At 41.8% G+C, this 23,647-nt stretch overlaps 1 long non-coding RNA gene across 1 annotated transcript; it reads right to left on the reverse strand.

Annotated features, from left to right (window-relative positions):
* Positions 1-1,934: 1,934 nt before the first annotated feature.
* Positions 1,935-11,471, reverse strand: LOC117357124. The gene is made up of 3 exons (XR_004538771.1): positions 11,366-11,471; positions 11,225-11,281; positions 1,935-1,981 (listed from the first exon to the last, which is right to left on the reverse strand). It is a non-coding gene; the product is annotated as an uncharacterized LOC117357124 (long non-coding RNA).
* Between the last annotated feature and the right edge of the window lie 12,176 nt (positions 11,472-23,647).

Below are 23,647 nucleotides of genomic sequence, written 5' to 3' on the forward strand. Positions count from 1 at the left end.
TCTAGAGTAGTGTTCTTCAACCTTTTTACACCCGTGGACCGGCAGAAAAAAAAAGAATTATTTTGTGGACCAGCAAACTACTAGGACTAAAATTTTAAAACCCCATTTCCGCCCCATCTCCGCGAGCTCGGTCCCCACAAATCATCTGATCCCATCCACACAAGCCTCAGTTATGATTTTATATTGAATGTATTTTATTAAAGTATAAAAAGAAACAATATTCTGTAGAATTGTCATTTTATAAATACAAATAATTCAGAGCAAGGATCAACAAAACCCCTGTCTCTCCTCCCCTTCACATATATCCCCTCTACTATCAAGAAAACTGAACAAGCCAAATTATTACAGAATGCTACACAGAAATATCATGCTAACAGAATACTGAAGTCACACATGACAGGAATAGTTTTAAGGGAGTGCAACTGGGGCAACTGCCCCCTGGTCAGAGAGCGCCCTAAGCCAGCTGGAAGCTAAAGAAGCACTGCCTGGGTTTTGCAATCCCCAGTTATATCTCACACCAGCTCTAGCAGGATACATATTTCAAATCTGATATATTCTAATCACAAAATAGAAATAAAATTATTTTTTTCTACCTTTTGTCGTCTCTGGTTTCTGCTTTCAATCTTCTTTTCACTCTCTTCCTTCCAGCGTCTGCCCTCTCTGTCTCTTCAATCCAGCATCTGCCCCTTCCATCCACTGTCTGTCCTCTCCCCCTTCCATATGGTATCTGTCTTCTTTCTATGCCCCTCTCCCCTTTCTATCCAGCTTGTGCCCCCTCTCTCCTTTTTACATGATTCATTCCAGCTTCACTGCTCTCTTCATTTTTATCTCTCCTACACCAGATCTATCATCATTGTCCCTCTCTGCTTATTTTTCTGCTGACCCCTTCCTATCATCAATCTCTCTACTTTCTCATGCCTGTGTCTCCCCTTCCCCTCCTCTAATCTCTCTGCCAGCTGTTTCCTTCCTTTTTCCATTCTCCCTTCCCTCCTCCTCCTGTCCAGCAGTAACTCTCTTCCCTTCCTTCCCTCCCAGCAGCTGTCCCTTTTTTTCCTTGCCCAGCAGCTTCCCAGATTCCTTTCCCTCCTCCCCTCCCAGAAGCATCTCTCCTTCTCCTTCTCCCTCTCCCTCTCCAGTAGCAGCTGTCCCTTTTTTTCCTTGCCCAGCAGCTACCCTGATTCCTTTCCCTCCTCCCCTCCCAGAAGCATCTCTCCTTCTCCTTCTCCCTCTCCCTCTCCAGTAGCAGCTGTCCCTTTTTTTCCTTGCCCAGCAGCTTCCCAGATTCCTTTCCCTCCTCCCCTCCCAGAAGCATCTCTCCTTCTCCTTCTCCCTCTCCAGTAGCAGCTGTCCCTTTTTTCCTTGCCCAGCAGCTTCCCTTATTCCTTTCCCTCCTCCCCTCCCAGAAGCATCTCTCCTTCTCCTTCTCCCTCTCCCTCTCCAGTAGCAGCTGTCCCTTTTTCCTTGCCCAGCAGCTTCCCAGATTCCTTTCCCTCCTCCCCTCCCAGAAGCATTTCTCCTTCTCCTTCTCCCTCTCCAGTAGCAGCTGTCCCTTTTTTCCTTGCCCAGCACCTTCCCAGATTCCTTTCCCTCCTCCCCTCCCAGAAGCATCTCTCCTTCTCCTTCTCCTTCTCCCTCTCCAGTAGCAGCTGTCCCTTTTTTTCCTTGCCCAGCAGCTTCCCTTATTCCTTTCCCTCTTCCCCTCCCAGAAGCATCTCTCCTTCTCCTTCTCCCTCTCCCTCTCCAGTAGCAGCTGTCCCTTTTTTTCCTTGCCCAGCAGCTTCCCAGATTCCTTTCCCTCCTCCCCTCCCAGAAGCATCTCTCCTTCTCCTTCTCCTTCTCCCTCTCCAGTAGCAGCTGTCCCTTTTTTTCCTTGCCCAGCAGCTTCTGATAGTGGCTTTCTCCCCTGCCAGCAGCTCTTCTTACTTCCCAGCGCAGCGATTCACGAAGGCAGCCTCGGGTCCTTTGTTGGGTCGCGCCGCCTCTGAGGAAAGAGGAAGTTGCATCATCAGAGGCAGCCGTGACTGAGCAAAATTGAAGTTCAACTGGCAAGTCAATAAGCCTTTTCACTACCCCTGAAGAAGCCCATTGGTACGAAACGGACCGGGCCTCCGTTGGGTTATTAAGATAAGTGCTTAATATTTTCTAAATATAAGTATGACGATTATGGAATTGAATTAACAGTTGCTGGTCATTTGATGCTCATTCATAAAGAAGAAAATATCGATAGAAAATTGATATACACTATATTTATCACAAAAGAAAATTTTTAAAAAACAATTAAAATTAAAAACATTAAAATTCAAGGGTTTTTGACCTGTGATGATACCCAACCCCGAAACAGTTGTGACTTTATTGATCACACTATTGGGGTATTTTGAGGTCTTTTTTCCCTTGATTTAAACCACATAATATATATCATCAGTGTTCCATCAACTTTATGGGATTATACAATCATTTGGATACTATATCTTGTTTTCCATTCTTTAATTCAGTTGATATGCACTATTCTATAACACTGGCCGCCTAAATTTGATTGCACGCAACTCAAAAGAGGGCATGGCCATAGGAAGAGTATGGGTGTGTCAGGGGCATTCATAAGATGTAGGCACAGCTTTACAGACCACTGGGGTTCAATGCTCAACTTTCTTCCCAGGATTTATACCAGGTTTCAGCAGGTATATGTCCTTGTAGCCAAACTGGGCAAAGAAATCCACCCTAGGTGCTATTCCATAAAGGGCACACATCCCAGATTGACCTTTTTAGAACGGCACTGAGCGCGGATTTTTCCTAGCACCTAATTTTGGGCGCCATTTATAGGATCTGGCCCATACTGTCTTTCCCTTCCCTTTGGAGGGAGGTACTCTGCAGGATTGTCCACCAATGCCAGCACGCTCTGTGCTATGTATAGAAGAACCCTTGGCAAACTCCTCCAGGATGAGAATGTCACCTGTATAGAGTTAATTGCTGTAGTAGTCTCTTAACCACCCCTGACATATGCCTATTACTAAAGCGTCCAAAAACTGGCATAAAACGGCACTTGGATGTTTTTCTCACCAAAACATCCAACTGCCAGTTTTCAAAACCATCTTTCTGGACATCTTGTGAGGTGTCCTAGGCACTGTGCATCCATTGTGAAGCTGTTTTAATTATGTATGTAACATTTGTAACCCGCTTTGTACAAAAGGGGTGTGTGTTGGAGTGTGTTCTGAGCAGGCTTTGGGTGGGCTTAGACTTGGAAAGCTTGTGGTAATAATCAAATCTTTCCCAAGATATCTCGCACAAAACAGACCTGTTTTAAAAGCATCCAATAGCCAAAAAGGTCCCAAACTGACCAGAAAACCACTGGAGAGATTAGGTTATGACCTCCCCCACCTACACACACACAAACACACACACTCTCTCTCACTGACCCTCTCCAATCCCCCCAAAATCAGAATGAAACAGTACATACCTATCTGTAGAACAGCAGCACCTAATATGGAAAATCCTAGTAGAGCATCACACAGATGTGTTAAGTATCGTGGTGAATGGGCTAGTGAACCATAAAGAGGAGGATCCAGACCCTTAAGCCACTATAATAACCACTATATTTATGATGGATAGTGTAATCCCACCAAAATCCTACTATACTGCCATATAGGTGCCACCTGTAGCAACTCCGCTCTGTGGAACATGGTGATTTGTTTGTTCCAGCTGTTAAACAACTGTGGTTGAAGGTGTCGAGGGCAAATATGTTTTCTTGTACAGGCCCACAAGCATGGAATGAGATCCCTCAATATGTACGTGAGCAGAGAAATGTGCATGCTTTTAAGAAATTACTGAAAAAGTTTCTATTTTGTAAAATGAAATATGGGAATTACATTTTCCAAATATTGGAAACTCTGGTCGCTGATATGTTTTGACTGTTGGCTTTGTTTATATTGTCTGTGAAGCTGTTTTAATTATGATTGTAACATTTGGAACCCAGTTTGTACAAAGCAGAATATAAGTCAATAAACCATAAATCAAAAGGGCTATTGGGGTGATAGAAAGATGGGTATACTAATTTTGGGAGGAGTTTTAAAGGGTTCACCATATATTAGAAACGGGTTATGGTGAGATGTACTTCTAGCACCCTTTATGTGAAGTTCACAGCAGTGCCTCTAAGGTACCCCACTTCTCTATTGACATGTCCATGTGGCCAATCCATTACAATGCTGGCCCCTCCCATGTCCAAATGGTCTGCATTAAGATGTTTTGAATTTGGATGTTTTGTGGTCGAAAATGGTGAATAAAGTTGGATGTCCTAAATAGGCAATTAAAAAAAATTTGGGGACATCTAGCAGTTTTGCCGGTTTTGAAAATGCTACTTCTCCGCCTCTTACCTTGTACATCTTGCAGAAAACATCCAAAGTCAGACTTAGACATCCTATTGAAAATGTCCCTCCATGATATATTTAGGAATTTGTGAAATTTTCAAGATTTAGTGTGAATTATGGGAAATTTGCAGTGATAGGCTTAAAGAGAGGATGGAGGAACAACTGGAAGGCGACGTCTCATTGCCGTGGGCAAGGGGAGTCATTAACTATTTAGCATTTGTGGTCCCCAGAGTTAGAGGATGGTATATGAATTATTTGTATTTGTATTTAATTATACCCCGCCTTTCCCAAGGCGGGTCACAGTAAAGTACATACACAAATATGAATACATACAACACAACAAATCAAACATCAATATAACATAATAGTAATAATGTACAGCCTCCTAAAATTACAAAGAGGCTACCAGCACCTCTCATCAAAAAAACTATAAATCAAGTCCCATATTTTAACTTAGAGAAGAGGTGTTTCTTCAACATTTTCTTAAAACTACTTATGATGTGGTTTTATTTGGGACATTGTTGAGACCCAGGTATCCAATTGATACACATAAAAGTAGACTTCTTCTGATTATGACGGGGGTAGCCATGCAATTGATAACCAAGAACTGGAAAAATTATGATAGGCTAAACTTTTCTTTTTGGTGGGAATCACTTTGTTTGTGTTATAGATATGAAAGAATGAATGCGGAACAATTGGGAAACAATAAAAGGTTTAAAGAAATATGGGGTCCGTTGGAAATATATGTTAAAATGATAAAATCCTTAATTCCTGGAATTTCTTAGTTTTCCACACATATCCAGATAGAGATGGAGGGAAAGGGAGGGGGACAGGTGTAGTGTAATTTGTTTTAATATTTATCCCAATACAAATGCTGTTAATTGTTGTATCTGTATGCATATTTGTATGCACTTTTTGTAAGTCTTGAAAATTGATAAAGATTTTTTTTAAAAAACTACTCAAGCTAGATTGCTGTCATAAATATCCCGGAAGCTTATGCCACTCGCGAGGACCCACACACGAAAATATGCTAGCTCTAGACACAGCCAGCCGCAGCTGTTTCACTGTTGGAATATGTAGGTCATCATGAGTCACCAAGCGCAACATAAGGAGTAATATTCAGCCCATGGTGATATGAGGCTTATAAGCTGCTTCCAGCCATGTTTCAAGTTTCTTTAAGCTTGATATACCGCTTTAAATACCAAAGTGGTGAACATTGTACAAAATTTGGAATGATAAAAAGAAAAAATTTAAAATATTAGTAACATGGGGAGAAGACAACATAAAATACATCAAATAACAAGTAATACATGCTATATAAGGGAAACGAATGGGATATATTTCATAAAAATAAAAGGAAGGAGGATGGGAAAAACAAAAGAGAGAAGGGAATTATCTGAAATATGCCCATTGTCTAAGGGCTCCTTTTACTAAGCTGCGATAGCGGTTTTAGCGCGTGCTTAGCACACGCTAAATTGCCCCATGCACTAGACGCTAACGCCAGCATTGAGCTGGCATTAGTTCTAGCCACATAGCGTGGATTTAGCGCGAACGGCAATTCTGCGCACACTAAAAACGCTTTCACAGTTTAGTAAAAGGAGCCCTAAGTCTCATATATGTTTAGTTCTAGTTATAAATCTCATAAACATCTTTAAAAAGAAAAGTTTTGAGACTAGATTTAAACTTGCTAGGGTTATTCTCCCATCTCAGGCCCAGAGGAAGAGCATTCCACAAGGTAGGCGCAACCACTGAATAAATAGTCTTACGTGTGGTATCATAAAATAATTGCCGAACCGAGGAGGCTGCTGGAAGATGCTGCTGTGATGAACGATGGGAACGAGATGATTCATATGGGATCAACAGCCTGTCGATAAATAAAAGGGTATGATTGGTTTGGACTGTGAAAGCTAGAAAGAGAATTTTGAATGTAATTCTGTGGGTCATGGGTAACCAGTGTGCTTTTTTTTAGAAGTGGAGTAACATGATCAAATTTCTTGGCATTAAAGATGATTTTTTTTATTGCAGTATTTTGTATGAGTTGTAAACTCATGATCTTTTTGAGTTATTCCCTGGTAAAGAGAATTACAATAATCTAGAGTGGGAATTACCATGGAATGAATGAGAATTTTGAGCGACTTTGGATCTAGGAGTTTAAAGAAGCATTTTTGGACTACTGAGCTTATTTGTGCATGGAAGGTGAGTGCGTTATCAAAAACTACTCCTAGGAGTTTGATAGTCGCCTAGTCGGCGCTAGTTGTATTAGGATAGAAGAAATACAGAATGGGGCTGCTAGGGAATCCGTTTCTTTTGTAGAAAAAAGCATGGCTTTAGACTTTGAAATGTTTAGAGATAGAAGGTTTTGGCCAAGCCAGGCATTAAATCATATTCAATTTTTGGTTGATTTCCTGAATTTCATGCTGACTATGCATTTAAACTGGATGAATTAGTTGGATATCATCCACGTATGTGAATACTGTAAATCCTATTGATTGTGCAATGGTCAATAGGATGAAAGAAATAGATTGAAAAGCATGGGCGATGGAATGAAGCCTTGGGGTACTCCTGAACCTTGCAAGTAAAGATCTGAAGAGGAATTTTGAAGGTAGACCTGATATTGTCTATCTGAGAAGTATGACTTAAACTATTTTAAGGCGGTTCCTGAGATACCCAATGATTCAAGATAGTTTAGAAGAATTGAGTGGTCGATTATATCACAGGCTGCCGTTAGTTCTAAAGAAATCAAAAGGACAGATTTTCTCTGATCGAGGTAATTTCTGATAGTCGTGACTAAGCCTAGGAGAGAAAGCTCAGTAGAATAATGGGGTCTAGAAGCTGTTTGATATGGGTGCAATGCATTTGTTTTCTCTAGAAATGGTGTCAGTTGACTGAAGATAATCTTTTTAGTCAGCTTGGCAAGGAATGGGATATTAGTATTTGTTCTGTAATTGGTGCAATCTTCAGAGTTATCAATAGAGAGTTTCTTAATTGGTCTAGTTCAGGCTAATTTCCATTGATTTGGGATGGTTCCAGAAGAAAGGCTATTCCCAATCATACGTTGAATGAAAGGACCAAAGATGGAAAAGTGTTTTTTAATTAGAAAAGGAGGTAAGAAGTTAGCCAGGCAGCCTTTGTTATTAATGGTTTGCATGGTTTTTTGAATTTCTAATAATGACGGGACGTTAAATTCTGAGAATAAGCTAAGGGGGATAGACTTAAGTTTTACTGGTGAATGAATTGGGGGAGCTGTATTTGCTGGGAGTACAGTGTTACATACTGTATAGTAGTGATCTTTTGAATAAAACGTTTTGCTAAGTCTTGGGCTGGGGGAGTAGAGGAAGATTTAGGTGTGTTTTCTTTCGAAGTCAGTTATTTTACGATGGCATACAAGGTAGAGGAGTTTAGCTGCAACAATTTTCTTGTTGCAGTATAGTTTTTTTAGCATCTTGAATTGCTTTTTTATAGGATGAGGCTCTGTCCTTATAAAGACCAAGGGGTCCTTTTATCAAGGCGCGGTAGGGGTTTAACGCACGGAATACTGCGACTTAAACCGCCTGCCGCACTAGTCACTAATGCCTCCATTGACAAGGCGTTAGTTTTTTGGCTTTCTACAGGGGTTAGCGCGTGATGAAATGTCCGACACACTAATCCCCATAGCGCACCTTGATAAAAGGAGCCCTAAGTAAGGTAGGAGAGCGGTGATGTAGCCGTCTTTCCAATTATCGTACCCGCCGTCTGAGTAAGACTAATTCTGGGATGAACCATGGGCTGAACTAATTCCAAATATTCAATACCAAGCATGTGCAGCTCCCAGCATTGAATTTCCAGGTATATGTGTTGACCCGGCAGTTAACTGAGCACTCGTCAATATTCAATTAACTCGTCAATGCCCAATTAACTCAGCAGATGAAGTTAGGATAGCCTTTTTGTTTTACTAATCCTATGCATGAAGTTAGCTAGTTAGAAGTCTGAAAATTGCCATTAACCAGCTAAATGCTATCTCTACCCAAACTCTGGCCCCACACCACCCTTAACCTAGTCAGTTCGGGAATGGCTGGTTAGTGGAAATATTCAGTGGCACCACCTGGTTAAGTGCCATTGAATATCAGCACAGACCAAAACACAACTAGAAGTAGGTCACAGCAAGAATATCAAGTGAAGAAAATAAGGATGTACAATGATTTTTCAAACGGCAATGAGAAAATCCAAAGTGCATAAATCCATTTATTATATGGATCCTCAAAAAGAAGAGAGCTCCAAATTATTGTATGTGTACAGGAGACTCAATGCAATACAATGTTTCAGCAATAATCATGCTTGCCTCAGGGGTCAAACGTTCTTTACAAAAGTATATAAAAACATTTTTAAACTTTTGAAATATACAAAAAAACAATGAAACTTTCAACACATAGATAAAAATATGTTTAAAAGGTTGAATAAAAAAATATGAAATGTCAAATGAATAAGAATTCTATAAGGGCAAACACAATTAAATTTGAACAAGGTAACAAATACTAATATATGACAACCCACCAGAATACTTTTAATAACAAACACAAAAAAGAAAGTGGTTGCGATGAAATTTGTAAAAAAAAACAAAAAAAAAACTAAAAACATACAGGCTTCAGAAACAATATGCACCTTGGATTTTCTCATTACTGTTTGGAAGTTCATTGTTCATCCCTACTTTTTTTAGGGATTAATTATTAGCAGCCAGTCATCCTAGAAGGGTTTAACTAGGCAGCAGCCTCTCCTTTCTGAATATCACTATGTAACATGATTTTGTTCCTGGGCAGTAAGTATAATTTCCTAATTGCTCATACCTAAAAAGTATTTCAAAAATTGTCTGTTATTTCCATAAAACTTTGCTTTTGAGGCCAGGATAGTCAAATTTTTCAATTTACCAATTTACCTATTTAAAATGTTAAAACGCAGAATTATCATCTTTTCATTCTTATAAAGTCATATCAAAGTAATATATGAATCACAATTAACATGCATTTATATTGAAGTTGCACAAAGATGACCACAGAAGATTTCTACGAAACAGAAAAATGTCTCTTTTTGGTTTTGAAAATGGTCATTTTTCAGATGTGTTTGTGCATCTATTTTTTTGAACCATTTTTTGATTTAAAAAAAAAAAAAATGTCCAAAATCAAAACGCACAAAACAAGCCATTGGGATCAGTGGCGTAGTGAGGGTGAGAGGTGGCCAGTGTGACAGTGCTCCTCACCCACCCTCTTCCACGCCTCCCTCCCCACTGTGTGCGCAATGCACATGTCCCCTTCCCCTGGACATTTTTAACTTTCCCAGCACGAGCAGCATCACCACCAACTTGCTGCCCACGTCAGCATCAGCTCTCCCTCTGGCATCACTTCCTAGGAACAGGACCCGGAAGTGACATCAGAGGGAGAGCCAACGCTAGCGCGACAAGCAGGTTGGAGGGAAGTTTTTGAAAATCTACCACTTATTCGCTTCATTGTATGCCCCGTAGTCCTAGTATTTTTGGAAAGAGTAAACAAGTGATTCACATCTACCTGTTCCACTCTACTCAGATTTTATAGACCTTTGTCATATCTCCCCTGAGCTCCAGGCTGCAAAGTCATAGCCATTTTAGCTTTTCCATCTTAGGGAAGTCATCCCATCCCTTTTATCATTTTAGTTGCCCTTCTCTATATCTTTTCTAATTCCACTATATCTTTTTTGAGATGCGGCGACCAGAATTGCACACAGTATTCAAGGTGGGGCCACACCACGGAGTAATACAAAGGTATTATAGCAATCTCATCTTTGTTTTCAATTCCTTTCCTGATAATTCCTAACATTCTATTTGCTTTCTTAGCCACCACTGCACACTGAGCCGAGGGTTTCAACATATCCTCAACAATAACACCTAGATCCTTTTCCTGGGTGGTGACTCCAAACATGGAATCTTGCAGGACGTAGCTATAGTTCAGGTTCCTTTTTCCCCACATACATCACTTTACACTTGCTCACATTAAACGTCATCTGCCATTTTGATGCCCTGTCTTCCAGTCTTACAAGGTCCTCTTGCAATTTTTCACACTCCTCTTGTGATTTAACAACTTTGAACATTTTTGTGTCATCAACAAATTTAATTATCTCACTAGTTATTCCCATCTCTAGATCATTGATAAATATGTTAAAAAGCAGCGATCCCAGCACAGACCCCTGGGGAACTCACTATTTACTCTTCTCCATTGAGAATATTGACCATTTAACCCTACTCTCTGTTTTCTATCTTTTAACCAGTTCTTAATCGATAATACATCATTACTTCCTGTCCCATGACTTTCTCATTTCCTTAGAAGTCTTTCATAACGCATTTTGAAAATCCAGATATACAATATCAACTGCTCACCTTTATCCATGCTCTGTAATTCTGTTCTTTTTATAATAGCCTCTACCATTTTGCCTGGCACATAAGTCCAGTTCCCTCCCTCCACACCACCCTGCCGGACCTCCACACACACTGCAGTGGTATGATCATGGCAGAGGAAAGGTCCCGTCAGCCAATGTGGCAGCTTTCAGGCTGTCTCTGCTACAATTCCTGCTGCAGTGTGTGGAAGCCTAGCCCAGGGGAGAAGGGGGGGTATTGGAACTGGAGTGATGGTAAACCTAGACACAGAGGAAGGGGATCAGGTGCATGCAGCTTCAGGCGGCCCTGGGCATTTTGCCGGGCTCACTTAAATGTCGCTATACCCCACTGTACTCTCTTGCTTAGTCAGAGAGTGGTAGTTGGACACACACACCCCCACACACACACACACCCACACACAAAAATAAGTGGTCACGCACAGACTTCAAATTCCAGCGCAGGAGTTCTGAAGAAAGTGCTAGCTCTTTACCTCTTTGCTTTTCACAAGTATTGAAAAGGCCATTGGATAAGCATAGAGAATTCTTAGCTGGAAAAAAAGTAAATAAACAGTAAAGAATCAGCAGCTGTCTCTGTCTGGAATATTCTCTCCCTCTTCCCTTACATCCTGTACCTCTTGACATGCATCCAAAGCATATTTGTTTTTGGTCTTTTCAGAACATTCTGCTCTTTGTGAATCTCCTCCTCTACAGTGTAGCAGAGCTATCGCTTTTTCCTTTTACTCTGACAAGCCCTGTTCCTGATTTTCTTGTATACTCCTTGGAAACCAGCAGGAGGAGCCAAGAGAAAAAGAGAACTGAGCATGCTCGGTTTAACATGGTCACATTATTTAGCTTCCATCCATAAATAACAGGGATCACATTAGCACCAGTCCAATGCAGGTATGACATAGTGGCCATTTATCAAGTTCTCTTTAAATAGCATTGGCTACAGTTCCTTGGTATGTATGGGAACAAGTGTTTAACACATTTGGCCCCAGTGTCTCCTGGGTAAATTCTCCATAAAGCATACAGAAAAACAGGCAGATAACTGCTATCATGATAAATTCTGTCTGTGCATGAGTATGCCCTCAAAATTCCCAGTATCCTGTTAATTATGTGAATTCAGTACAGCTTAGTTTGCATAAACTAGAAATTACCAATACTGAGCAACTCTAAAATCAATGTTGACTGATAAAAAGAAAAGAAAAACTTGTATTAGCACTGGGATCTTTCTAGATGTTTATTCATTTTGCACCATGAGGAAGCCACAATGGTTGAAGAAGTAGGGTATTCCATGCTACTGTTTCTGTTCCTTTTTAATCACCTAGGCTCATGACACTTTAGGCTGCAGTTCTGCTTTCTGGTACTTTCCTCACGTCCACAAAAGGTTCTTTTCCCATCACTCTTCCACTCTTTGGTTATTTACAGTCATGGTGGAACAGTCAAAATGAAGCACTCTACAGAATCACACTCATTAGTGTCCCAAGAAACAAGGAAAAGACTATAAGAGATGTAAAGCACAGTTTTGCCATACCGCTTGCATGATTTTTGATTGAAAATTGATAGCCAGATTTAAATTTTTGGTGAAAAACAAGGCGTAGAGAGAGCCTCCAAGTCTGTCTGCTTGAACAATTTTCAAGCAGCACATCTTTTGCCTCTGGATTCAATTTTCTGTAACTTCAGTTTAAGGAAAATTCAATCTACAGCCAAAATTATGCAAGTAAAAATGTCCATTGTACAAGCAGTCAGATTTTAGCCTGAAAGTACTGCATATAAGAGTTGGGCAAAATCCCATAGTAGAAGTCTCAGGAAATTAAAATTGTAGGTAAAGACTACAACTGTAGAATTAAATGGACTTTCCAGCTTCCTGCATTTTCCTTTGTATGAACTGGCTTAGTTTAGTTATTTGTAGTATCTAGCTAGGATAATATATGTTAACTGACATGTGTGCCACTGTACTGTATTTACATAGTAACATAGATCCAAATTCTATAAATGGCGCTGCTAGTTAAGTCACCTTGAAAAAAGTGCCAAGGAACTATTATTATGATAGAGATAGAAATCCAAAGGGATAACACATCAATGATTAAAAAATATATATATATCTGTTCAAAAATTAATCACTTGCTCGTATAATGTATTTATACTATGAGACTCACTGTGCATTACAACAATTGAGCAGGGATGTATAGTCCTGCCAAGAGCAACTGCCCCTATAGCATGACCCGCTACCCAATCATTTCAAATGGGATAAATCAAAGAATATGCGATATGCTTATTTTCAACTTGTGTATTCTTGTATTCAAAAATTGAGAAAAAAATCAGAGGCAGGAGGGATGCCCGATCCCTCTTGCTGATACCCCCACCCCCAAAAATTTGCCCCTATTCCCCACCCACCCCAAGACCCCCTAACCCTACCAGACCCTACCCAGACCCCCCCCGCCCCCACCCCTCCAGGACCCCCAAACCCCCCCACTCCCCAGGACCCCCCCCCCTGGACACTCTCCTAACCTTGAATCGATGGCTGGCCAGACAACTTCTCCTTTCTAAGGTTCACTAGTCCACCCACCTGGCTACTTAAGACACTTACGTGGAGTTCTATTTGGCTTCCATATACTAGATGCTGCTGTTCTGGAGACAGGTACGTACTGTTCATTCAGACCTTTGTGGAGTGGGTGGGGGGTCAGTGGTCACTGGGGGAGTGTGGGGGCATCATTACTTATTTATTTTATTTATTTCTAAAATTTCTAAACCGCCTATAACTAAGCGGTTAACAGTTTTAACATTCACAATAGTTCACAGGACAGAGTTGCAAAAGGTTTGATTATTGCTGCAAGACATCCAAGTCTAGCACTCCCAAAGCCTACCCAAAGCACACACATAACATGCCTCTTAAGATGCCCCCTTGAACTCTGGATGCACAACAGGGAAAACATCTTGCTAGACGTCCAGGAAAACGATTTTGAAAATCGGCATTTGGACGTTACGGCAATTAGGACATCCAAGTGCTGACTTAGACGGTTTTTAGGACATCTTAGTTTTCTGATTATGCCCCTAAAGGTGTCAAGTTCTGGTTCATAACACTTAATAATACATTCTATATTGCAAAAAGATACATATTTGATTACATCTTGATCCTAGGTTACAATGTTTGGACTTAAAGTATGTTCTTCAATGTTGAAATACAGTAATAAGAAATTTATAAAACTAGAAATCCTTAGGGATAAAGAATTATAAAAGAATATATGTCAACACTCATGGATCGCTACAAATGCAGGCTTTTCTTGATTATGACAGGGATAGGTTTGCAAATGATAACCCGCAATTAGAAAAATAGCGACCGCTTCAACTTTCCATTTTGGTGGGCAAGTTTATGTGTAGGTTACAAATACGAAAAGATAAATGCAGATATATTAGGGAATAGCAAATTATTTAAATTGGTTTGTGGCCCATTGACATCCTTTGTTAATTCAATATAGTTGTCTTTGTTTAAAATGTAGTTTATTTTTATATGCATCCAGGATGGGGTGGGAGGGGTGGGGGATATTTTTCTGGTTCATTTCTTGATTAAAATGTTGGATGGGAGGGATATTTATTTTCTGCATTGTTATTAATGGAATTTAAGTGCTTATTTTGCTATTAATGTATATATAATTCATGGCACTTTGTATTAGCTTTGAAAATTAATAAAGATCTCAATGTTCCAAATGTCCCGAAGACCAGTTTTTGGTTTCTTATTTAAAAATCCAGATATTAATTTATACCACTGAGCGGCCTGATGTCCCAGGAAGTCCACCTGAAAGCATAAGAGCGGCAAACTCTTTGACACGCAGCTCCTGATTGGTGAGGCCCGACTTTAGTGCAGGAAGAGGCGGTCCGAGCATACTGCGAGTGATTTCCTTCACTCGCCGGCGCTCCGGCTGCTCTCTCCTGCTTCTCCGGCTGCCCTCCTGCCTGGTCTTTCGTGGTTGGAAAATACCGCGAATGACTGGGACTGCGAATCACCGACCGCGAATGACTGAGGGAGCACTGTATATACAAAACTTCTCTAAATAACAGGAGAAATTTCTCTCAAAAATGGATGCAAAAAGTTCTCATCAAATTAAAGCAAAATGTCACTTAGCTTCATCTTTAAAATGAGAATGGCTACAAAACCTCCACAGATATCAAGGCAAGCAGGCACACTGCAAGAGTCTTTGGGTGATCTTCCACTTGTTGACTCTTCTTAGCAGGCAATATGAGTGGACCCTGAAAAGCTCTCAGCCCAACCAACAAAGCTGGGGCAGTGTCCATCGAAGGATTGTGGTTTTCCACTTTTTTTGTTTCATCAGAAAAATACGGAATGAAAAACTGGAAAATGGCTGGACTAACGTGTATAGCCCTTGATGGAGACTGCCCCAACTTTGTTGGGTGGGCTGAGCTTTTCAGTGGCCTCTCATAAACAGTAAAAATGTAACCTTTTTAGCCGAGTTATTTGTTCAATGGAGTTATCTTCCTCTCTTCTCAGGATTTAGATTAGAATCTAATCTTCTTTTTTTTTTTTTACTATTGATTTTCCAAATATTGACAATGCAATAAACAAGTATAAATCTAATCATTTTTTTGAGTATAACTTGTGCATAAAGTCAGACCATCCAAGGAGGTTCACAATTCTTTTCTCAGCACTGTACCTATTTTTCTACAAGTTCAGACAGGTGGTCAAAGGAAGTAATTAGAGTTGTGCAGCTGCTCTGTGCTGGACCATAGGGCATTGTAGGGGGAAGGGGGCAGGGGGAGGACTGCCCTGGGCGCCATCTTGGTGAGGGTGCTGGCACCTCTCCGCCCCCTTGCCACGCTCGCATCCTCCCTTCCCTGCCCCCCCAAACCTTTTAAAAATCTTTGCCAGTGCGAGCAACTATTCTAGCTTGCAGCCCCTCTGAAATCAGAGGAACCAGGAAGTGACATCAGAGAGAAAGCCAGCACGAGCAGCAGGCTGGAGAAGCTGCTCACGCTGGCAAAGATTTTAAGAGGCATGAGGGTGGGAAGGGAGGGCATAAGTGTGGCACAGAAGGAGCAGGGGGCGGAGAGGAGGGCGCAAGTGGGCCCCACTGCCCCGGGCGCCTCCTATCCTTGCTACGCCACTACTTTCTCCAGCCACCCGCAGACTAAGCAGGTTTCCAGAGATAAATCAGTCTACAGGGACATGCCTGCTGGTGGAGTAAAGGGCATGGGTGAAGCTCCTCCATTGCGTTTCAAAATGTACTTTTTAAGGCCATGTCAAATATATTTTGTCCCAAATATCTGCTTTCAAGTCAACTGCTATTTGGGATATTTCCACTAGTCTCCCTTTAGGGGTCCCCAAAAATTTGGAGTAACTTTAGTAACTTTGCAAACTCTGCAAAGAGGACACCGGGATTTTCCTTAGACTTCTTTTATCACATTTTACAGAACAGGGAAAACTATAAAAAGCCTTTGCTCGGTAACACTTGAGCTTTGAACTAGAACATTCCAAAGCAAGCTTATTTAAAATACAATTTGGAGGGGGGGGCACGTGATGCTGAGAGCCTAAATGGACGTGCCTTCTGCCAGCTCCGGGCCGTGCCGATAAGCTTTTATCTTGCAAGCCTGTAATTTCCCTTTTTCCATGCACCATTTTATTCTATTTCGCAGCCCTATAGTCCAAGGTATCTCCTTTGGATCTTTTTATCGAGCGGAGTCCGCACAATGACTACTAAACCGCAGAGAGGGGCAAAGGACAAGCAGAAAGCACAAGACACAATTGTTGTATTACTTGTGTAGTTAATAGTGCGTTTTATGCGGTATTTTATGTTCAATTAATTGTATTGCACTGTCAAAGTTTGAAAATCAATAAAGATTAAAAAAAAAAAAACCACAAGACACCAAAATGGCAGAGGTCCCCGAGGTACCTATGTTTACGCTCGCAGCAGCTGCAGTACAAGAGCTGAGACGATCTCTCACCCTGGTCAAGGAGGATAAATTGGCTAAGATACATACCTTTATAGAAGATATTAAGGAATGCCTTGATTCACATGCCAGCCGCCTACAATGCGCCGAAGATCGCACAGTGCAACAGGAGGAGAGCACGTCCAATTTTGAGGAGCGCCTTCGAACACTGGAAACGGCAAACAAAACACTAACGGAGCGCATCGAGGATCAGGAAAACAGGGGACGCCGTAATAACCTGCGTTTTATCGGAATTCCAAGCTCCATTTGTGATGTGGATCTTCATGCATGCTTGGAAAATTGGCTCCCCGATGATGATCTGCAGGATGTCATGACACAATTCTCCATTGAGAGGACTCAGTGCGTGGGAAAATGACGGTAGGAAGAACAGAGACCGCGCCCGGTCATAGCCCGGTTTCTCAACTTTGCAATAAAAGAGCGGATCCTATCTCAGCATCGCAAGGAGAAAGATTTTAATCTGGATGGCAGCAAAATCCTAATTTTTCAAGATGTCTCCCCACAAATTTCTTTGTGGCGGAAAGCCATGGCTCCCTACTGCAACGAACTGTACAAGCGTAATATTTGCTTTTCTCTGCTCTATCCAGCTCGGGCTCGAGTTTCTTACAACAATAAAATCTCCTTTTTGGATACACCGAAGGAGATGTAACTCTTTATTAAAAACCTCCCGGCCCTGAAGAATGCAGACCCCCAGCCACCTTGACTGTGAGCTCTCAATGGTAGCTGTTGGCTATGTCTTGATGAGCTTCATGTGAGATTGTATCTTACTTTGTTCTCTTCATTGATATATTTGCACTATATTGGGTAGTTGTTGGTGTTTTGAGCAAGCTTTTCCTTGACCTGAATGTGTCTCGCCTGCACATCTGTACGTGAATGGTCGGGCTTACTGCCGCTGTGTATCGGTCATACCTTGGCACATCGATACAGTGCAGGACGAGAGTCTTATTCTTATTTTATATGTACCATGCACGCTTTACCTGTGCATGAGCATGGGACGAATAGTTACCTATGTCCTTTTACTGCTCATTCGGGGGCCGGCTGGTCTTTGCCCAGTTCTCCTATTCTCGTGCGTCAGGCGTATGGATTATTTTGCTAACAGGCTAAGGTATCCTTTCACGGGCATGGTCTGGAGCCGTGAGTTGTTCTATGGATAGACTTTCTAGTCTTGGGGGGGGGGGGTGGAATGCATGGAGGGTGAGAAGTGCAAGGGGGGCCTCAGTGTTCCACCCACCCCCCAATGGCTGTGTGTGGGCTGTGATTGTGCTAGTTTTGTTTGGTTCTGGCTCGAAGGGGCTCCCGGGGATGAGAGGTTGCAGCATACTTCATTGCTTATGTATATTGATGTATCGGGGGGGTGGGGGAGATTTAGCTGGGACGTCCCAGCCCCTTTATGGTACTAAGTACATAGACTAAACCATGTGAGACGATTGCGCGCAATGCTGGGCAGACAATCGTGCGCAGACGTCCGCGCGCTGGATTGAAACAGTATTTTACAGCGCTCCGAGGGGGGTGGGAATCACCCCACTTTATTTAGAACTGTTGGTGCTCCCGTTGTGGGGGATGTTGGGGTGAACCTCCCATTATAGAGGAAACAGCCTTTTGCCCTCTTTTTTAGGGAAAAATTACAGTTTCCTCTATAATGGTGGGGGGTCCCACCCCCACCCACCCCCCAATGGGAGCGCCAACAGTGTTTCAATCCAGTGTGCTGATGTCCTGTACGTGATTGTCTGCCCGTCATTGTCCGCGGTTTTGACTCGTCATCATGGTACTATGATGTATATCGTATCCTTTCTTTATGTTATAATCACTTTATTCATATGGCTCAGCTAAAATACAATCAGGGCTGATTCTATAAACGGCGTCTAAATTGGCTGGCGCCTAAAAAAATAGCACCGGACGTGTGTCGATCACACTTAGGCGCCATTTACAGAATCGCGGCTTGCAGCTCCTATGTAAAAACTTAGGGGCTTGAAATGTAGGTGAGAGTTTTAAAGACCTACATTTCAGGCGCCTACATTTTTGGTGCTTAGCAGCGCCTAACTCACACTCCGCCCGTAGAAAAACCCACTTAGGCCCTCTTTTACAAAGGCACGCTAAGCGTTTTAGCGTGGTTTTAGCGTGGCAATAAATCAACACGTGCGCTAACCGCTAATGCGTCCCTAGGCTAACATGCACAGTTAGCGTTTAGCGCATGCTAGAAAGCTTAGCGCACCTTTGTAAAAGAGGGGAGTTAGGCATTGGCTGCCACTAAGCACCACGCGATCGGTGCCTATCTTTTACAAAATCAGATAGGTGCTTATTGCCCAAATAATCTAATCTAATGCTTAGTTTTGTATACCGGGTCCTCAATCTGGGAAAGCTCGACTCGGTTTACAGTGGTTAGATAAGATAATAAAAATATAAAACAGTGATTAAATTATACAAATAAACAGTATAGCAGAAATAGAAAAGAAATTAATTACCAAAGTGTTTGGTACACAGAATGGTTTTCAAAGACTTGCAAAAGGATGAAAGAGAACTAAAACTTCGTAGAGAAAGTGGAAGATCATTCCAAAGCTGAGTGAACTTGAAGGGCAATTACTGAGCCAATTAAGTTAGGCGCCCTTTATGGAAACAGACCCTCAGTATATACTGTCACTACACATTGGGAAAAGGCTGTTAATGGGCAGCAATCTTATGCATGAACATCTTCCCCTTATGTTCTCAGAAACTGTCTCCATCTCTTGCTAACTTCCCCATTTGACCCATGAGAATCACATTTCAAAACTTTTTTCAAGGAAGCAATTCTAAATTAAATATTTTAAGAATGCTGGTTTACAGTACGTGGTAAGGAACAAGTCCTAGCTCTGGTTTACGGTATACAATGTGAAACTGGGGTTGGACAACAATGCATTTGTTATGCAAAAAAAAAAAAAATATCCCAAGAATCATCATAACACATCTTCAGTGAAGTTAATCTTTGAAAATTCAAAGGCTATATCTGGGACAGATTCAATTGCCAGGGTTTGAGAATATGTTTGAGAGTTAGACTGTAAGTTCTTCTAAGCAGGAACCGTCTATTAAATGTCAAAATGTACAGCGTTGAATATGCCATTCAGTGCTATATAAATGATAAATAGTAGTAGTCGTAGGCAAAGGAAGTCATATTTGTGTAACACGTGCAGGGTAATTCTGTAAAGTAAATGCTAACGGTTATACACTCATTCTGAGCCTGGACTATTTTGTTATGCACGCTGTAACTTAGGCTAGTTCTTTATATCTTACCTATTCAAAGAACTTGCCTTGAGTTTAAGGATCCATCTATTTATCCCAATTGACTCTACTGTATATTACCCATTTTCCCCCATCTATGTAACTGCACCTGGCCCCTCAGCTACATGGTAAGCTGTACTGTGCTGTGTTATTTGAATTGTTCTAATGCATGCTTATTAGGTATTTCATTGTTGTTATGCTTACATTATATTATATCAATTTGCTGTATGTTATGTTATGGAAAACCATTCTCAAAAACTTTCAAAATCTAATCTAATCGAGTCTTCGGTTTATATACCAGGTCATCTCCTGTCGGAACTCGAAGTGGTTCAAAAGTATTTAAGACCAGTATATATGGTAAAATATAAGTCTAAAAACTAAAAATGCTATTAGTGCATTACTTCAGTGAATTCAGAAATCATTGAGACCAGAATATATGATAGAGTATAAAACTAAAAGATTAAAAAGGCTATTGGTGCATCGCTTTTGTAGGTAAACCACTAAGGAATTGTGTGAACAGCCAAGTTTTTAGATCTTTTCGAAATTGTTGGAACTGGCCTATTAATCTTACAGAATCAGGAAGTTTGTTCCAAATTTCTACCAGTTTAAACGCCAGAGAATGGCCAAGCTTCCCGACAGATTTAAGTCCTCTAGACCAGTGTTTTTCAACCTTTTTACACCTATGGACTGGCAGAAATAAAAGAATTATTCTGTGGGCCGGCATCAGTCCGTGGACCGGTGGTTGAAGAAAACTGGGCTAAGTCGTGGGCCACACCCCACCCATCTCTACCCAATCTCCACCCAAGATCCCGCCTCTCATAATAGTACTAATTGCACCTTGCGCGTCCTGTGCCTCATCTGGAAGCCTTCCCTCTGATGTTGCAACGTCAGAGAGAAGGCTTCCGGTTCAGGCGCAGGATGCCCGTAGGAGCCACTGCCCGTGGCTTTGTGCACTGAATCAGTGAGGAAGAGGGAGCTGGCTCAAAGATAACGCCGCATCGATCGCACCGTGGACCAGCGGTTGAAGAACACTGTTTTGGGCCTGATGCACATGCTGGCCCTGTGGACCAGCAGGAAATTTCTGTGGACCAGCACTGGTCCATGGAACGGTGGTTGAAGAACACTGCTCTAGAAGAAGGAAATGATAATTTCTATATCTGTGTGATCCTCGAATAGCAGGATCTAATAGTATTCCAATATAAGGGAATTAAAGGGTCAAAAATGCCATAGAGAAGCTTAAAAACAACGCAAGCGCACTTTAATTGTATCCTGAAATGAACTGGAAGCTAATGAAGCTTTTTGAATACAGGAGAGACATGGTCATATTTTCTCTTTCCACAGATAAGTCTAAATCTGTTTTGTACCACTCTGAATTGACTCCCCAGTCACTAGTAGCAGCAGACATTCATTAGAGTTGCTAGAACAGGTAAACATAGAAACATAGAAAGATGACGGCAGAAAAGGGCTATAGCCCATCAAGTCTGCCCACTCTACTGACCCACCCCGATAAGTCTAGATGCTAGTGATTCGTGCTATGTAGGGATCCCACGTACATGTAGATCATAGAAACATAGAAAGATGACGGCAGAAAAGGGCTACAGCCCATCAAGTCTGCCCACTCTATTGACCCACCCCATTAAGTCTGAGTGCTAATGAACTAGATCCTTAACTCGACCCTCGTAGGGATCCCACATGGATGTTCCATTTATTCTTAAAGTCGAGCACGTTGGTGGCCTAGGATCTACCACCCTTTCTGTGAAGAAATAGTTCCTGGTGTCACCACTAAATTTCCCTCCTCTGAGTTTGAGCGGGTGCCCCCTTGTGACCGAGGGTCCCTTTGGAAAGAATATATCGTTTTCCACCTCGATCACTACAATTATTAATACAGTTAGGTCATAGTTACAAATACATAGTTACAAGTTCAAGTAGGTCATCATTGGCTCATCATTGGATGGTGAAGTTTCTGGAATCCTGTGGATTATAGGACCAGAGGCAACATGGATTCACGAGAGGTAGGTCTTGTCAGACAAATCTGATAAATTTCATTGACTGGGTTACCAGAGAATTGGATAGAGGGAGTGCGCTAGATGTGGTGTATTTAGATTTTAGCAAAATCTTCCACACAGACATCTAATAAATCTAATAAATAAACTGAATGCTCTAGGAATGGGTCCCAAAGTGAAGGACTGGGTCAGGAACTGGTTGAATGGAAGACGACAGAGGGTAGTGGTCAATGGAGATTGCGCTGAGGAAAGGGGTGTTACCAGTGGTGTGCCTCAAGGTTCTGGTTCTTGGGCCTGTTCTTTTTAACATTTTTATAAGCGATATTCCTGAAGGGCTGTCAGGTAACATTTGCCTCTTTGTGAATGATACCAAAATCTGCAAAAGTAGACACCCCAGATGGTGTGAATAACATGAAGAAAGACCTAGCAAAGCTTGAAGAATGGTTTGAATTTTGGCAGCTAAAATTTAATAGTAAGAAATGTAAGATCATGCATTTGGGCTGCAAAAACCCAAGGGAACGGTATAGTTTAGGGGGTAAAGAACTTATGGGGATCATAACTGAAAGAGAAAAACATCCAAAAACCGGCCTAAGTCGGCACTTGGACGAACATTTCTCAAAAACGTCCAAGCGCCGATAATAAAACCGGATTTTGGACGTCTTTCTAAACGACCTAGGCCTTCATACTGCTGCTCAACGTCCAAAGCTAAATGGGGCGTATCGGGAGGTGTGTCGAGGGCGGGAGTTGGGCGGGACATGGGCTGGCTTAGACTTAGTCGTACAGCATGTATAACGGAAAGTTTAACAACATAGCCTAGACGGAAATTGGACGTTGTGACTTAGACCATGTAAAACATGGTCTAAGTCACAAAAACCCACCTAAACTCACCAGATAAGCACTGCAAACACATAACACAGACTTCCACACACTACCCCAGTGATCACCAACCCCCCCCCCCCCCCACCTCCATAAAAATTCTATTCACAACTTTAAATTTCAGCCTCCAGACCATCATCACCTGGCTGCCTGGCATAGGAAAGCCTAGTCGTCCAGCCCAGAGGCAATTTAATTCATCTTGGGGGTGGGTTAGGGACCCATAGAGAGGAGGACCCATGCCCATGAGCCCCTGTAATCACTGTATTGATACTAAAACATGTGCACTGCCCTATACACCCACAAAACCCTTTTTTTACTGGCATATAAGTGGCTCCTGCAGCCATAAGGGCTATTGGGATGGTAGATAAGTGGGCCTAGGGGATTCTGGAGGTGGTTTGGGGGGCTCACTGTCACCTATAAGGGAGCTGTAGTGAGGAGAAGCCATGGCACCCTTTTGTGAAGTTCACAGCAGTGCCCTGTAAGGTACCCCACTATTTAGGTGGCATGTCTGGGTGTGCAGTCCATCACTTTACAGACCCCTCCCACGTCCAACAGGGCTTGTTCTAGGCATTTTGGACTTGGACGGAAGGTTGGACGGAAATGTGGTATAAAGATAGACGATTTAGTGGCTTGGACGATCAGAACGGCAGAACGTATAATTAGACGATTTTCGAAAGTAAAAAAAAGTTGGACGTATCTTTCGAAAATGTGTCTTAGGCTCTTTTTAACTTTGGATGACTTGCGAGATGGATGTAAACGGATTTAGATTTGCCCCTCCACATGCACAACAGAAGAGCGGGACTTGTGTGTGATTGTATGTGA

Source organism: Geotrypetes seraphini, chromosome 3 (assembly GCF_902459505.1).
Source record: "Geotrypetes seraphini chromosome 3, aGeoSer1.1, whole genome shotgun sequence".
In the NCBI taxonomy this organism is placed as follows: Eukaryota; Metazoa; Chordata; class Amphibia; order Gymnophiona; family Dermophiidae; genus Geotrypetes; species Geotrypetes seraphini.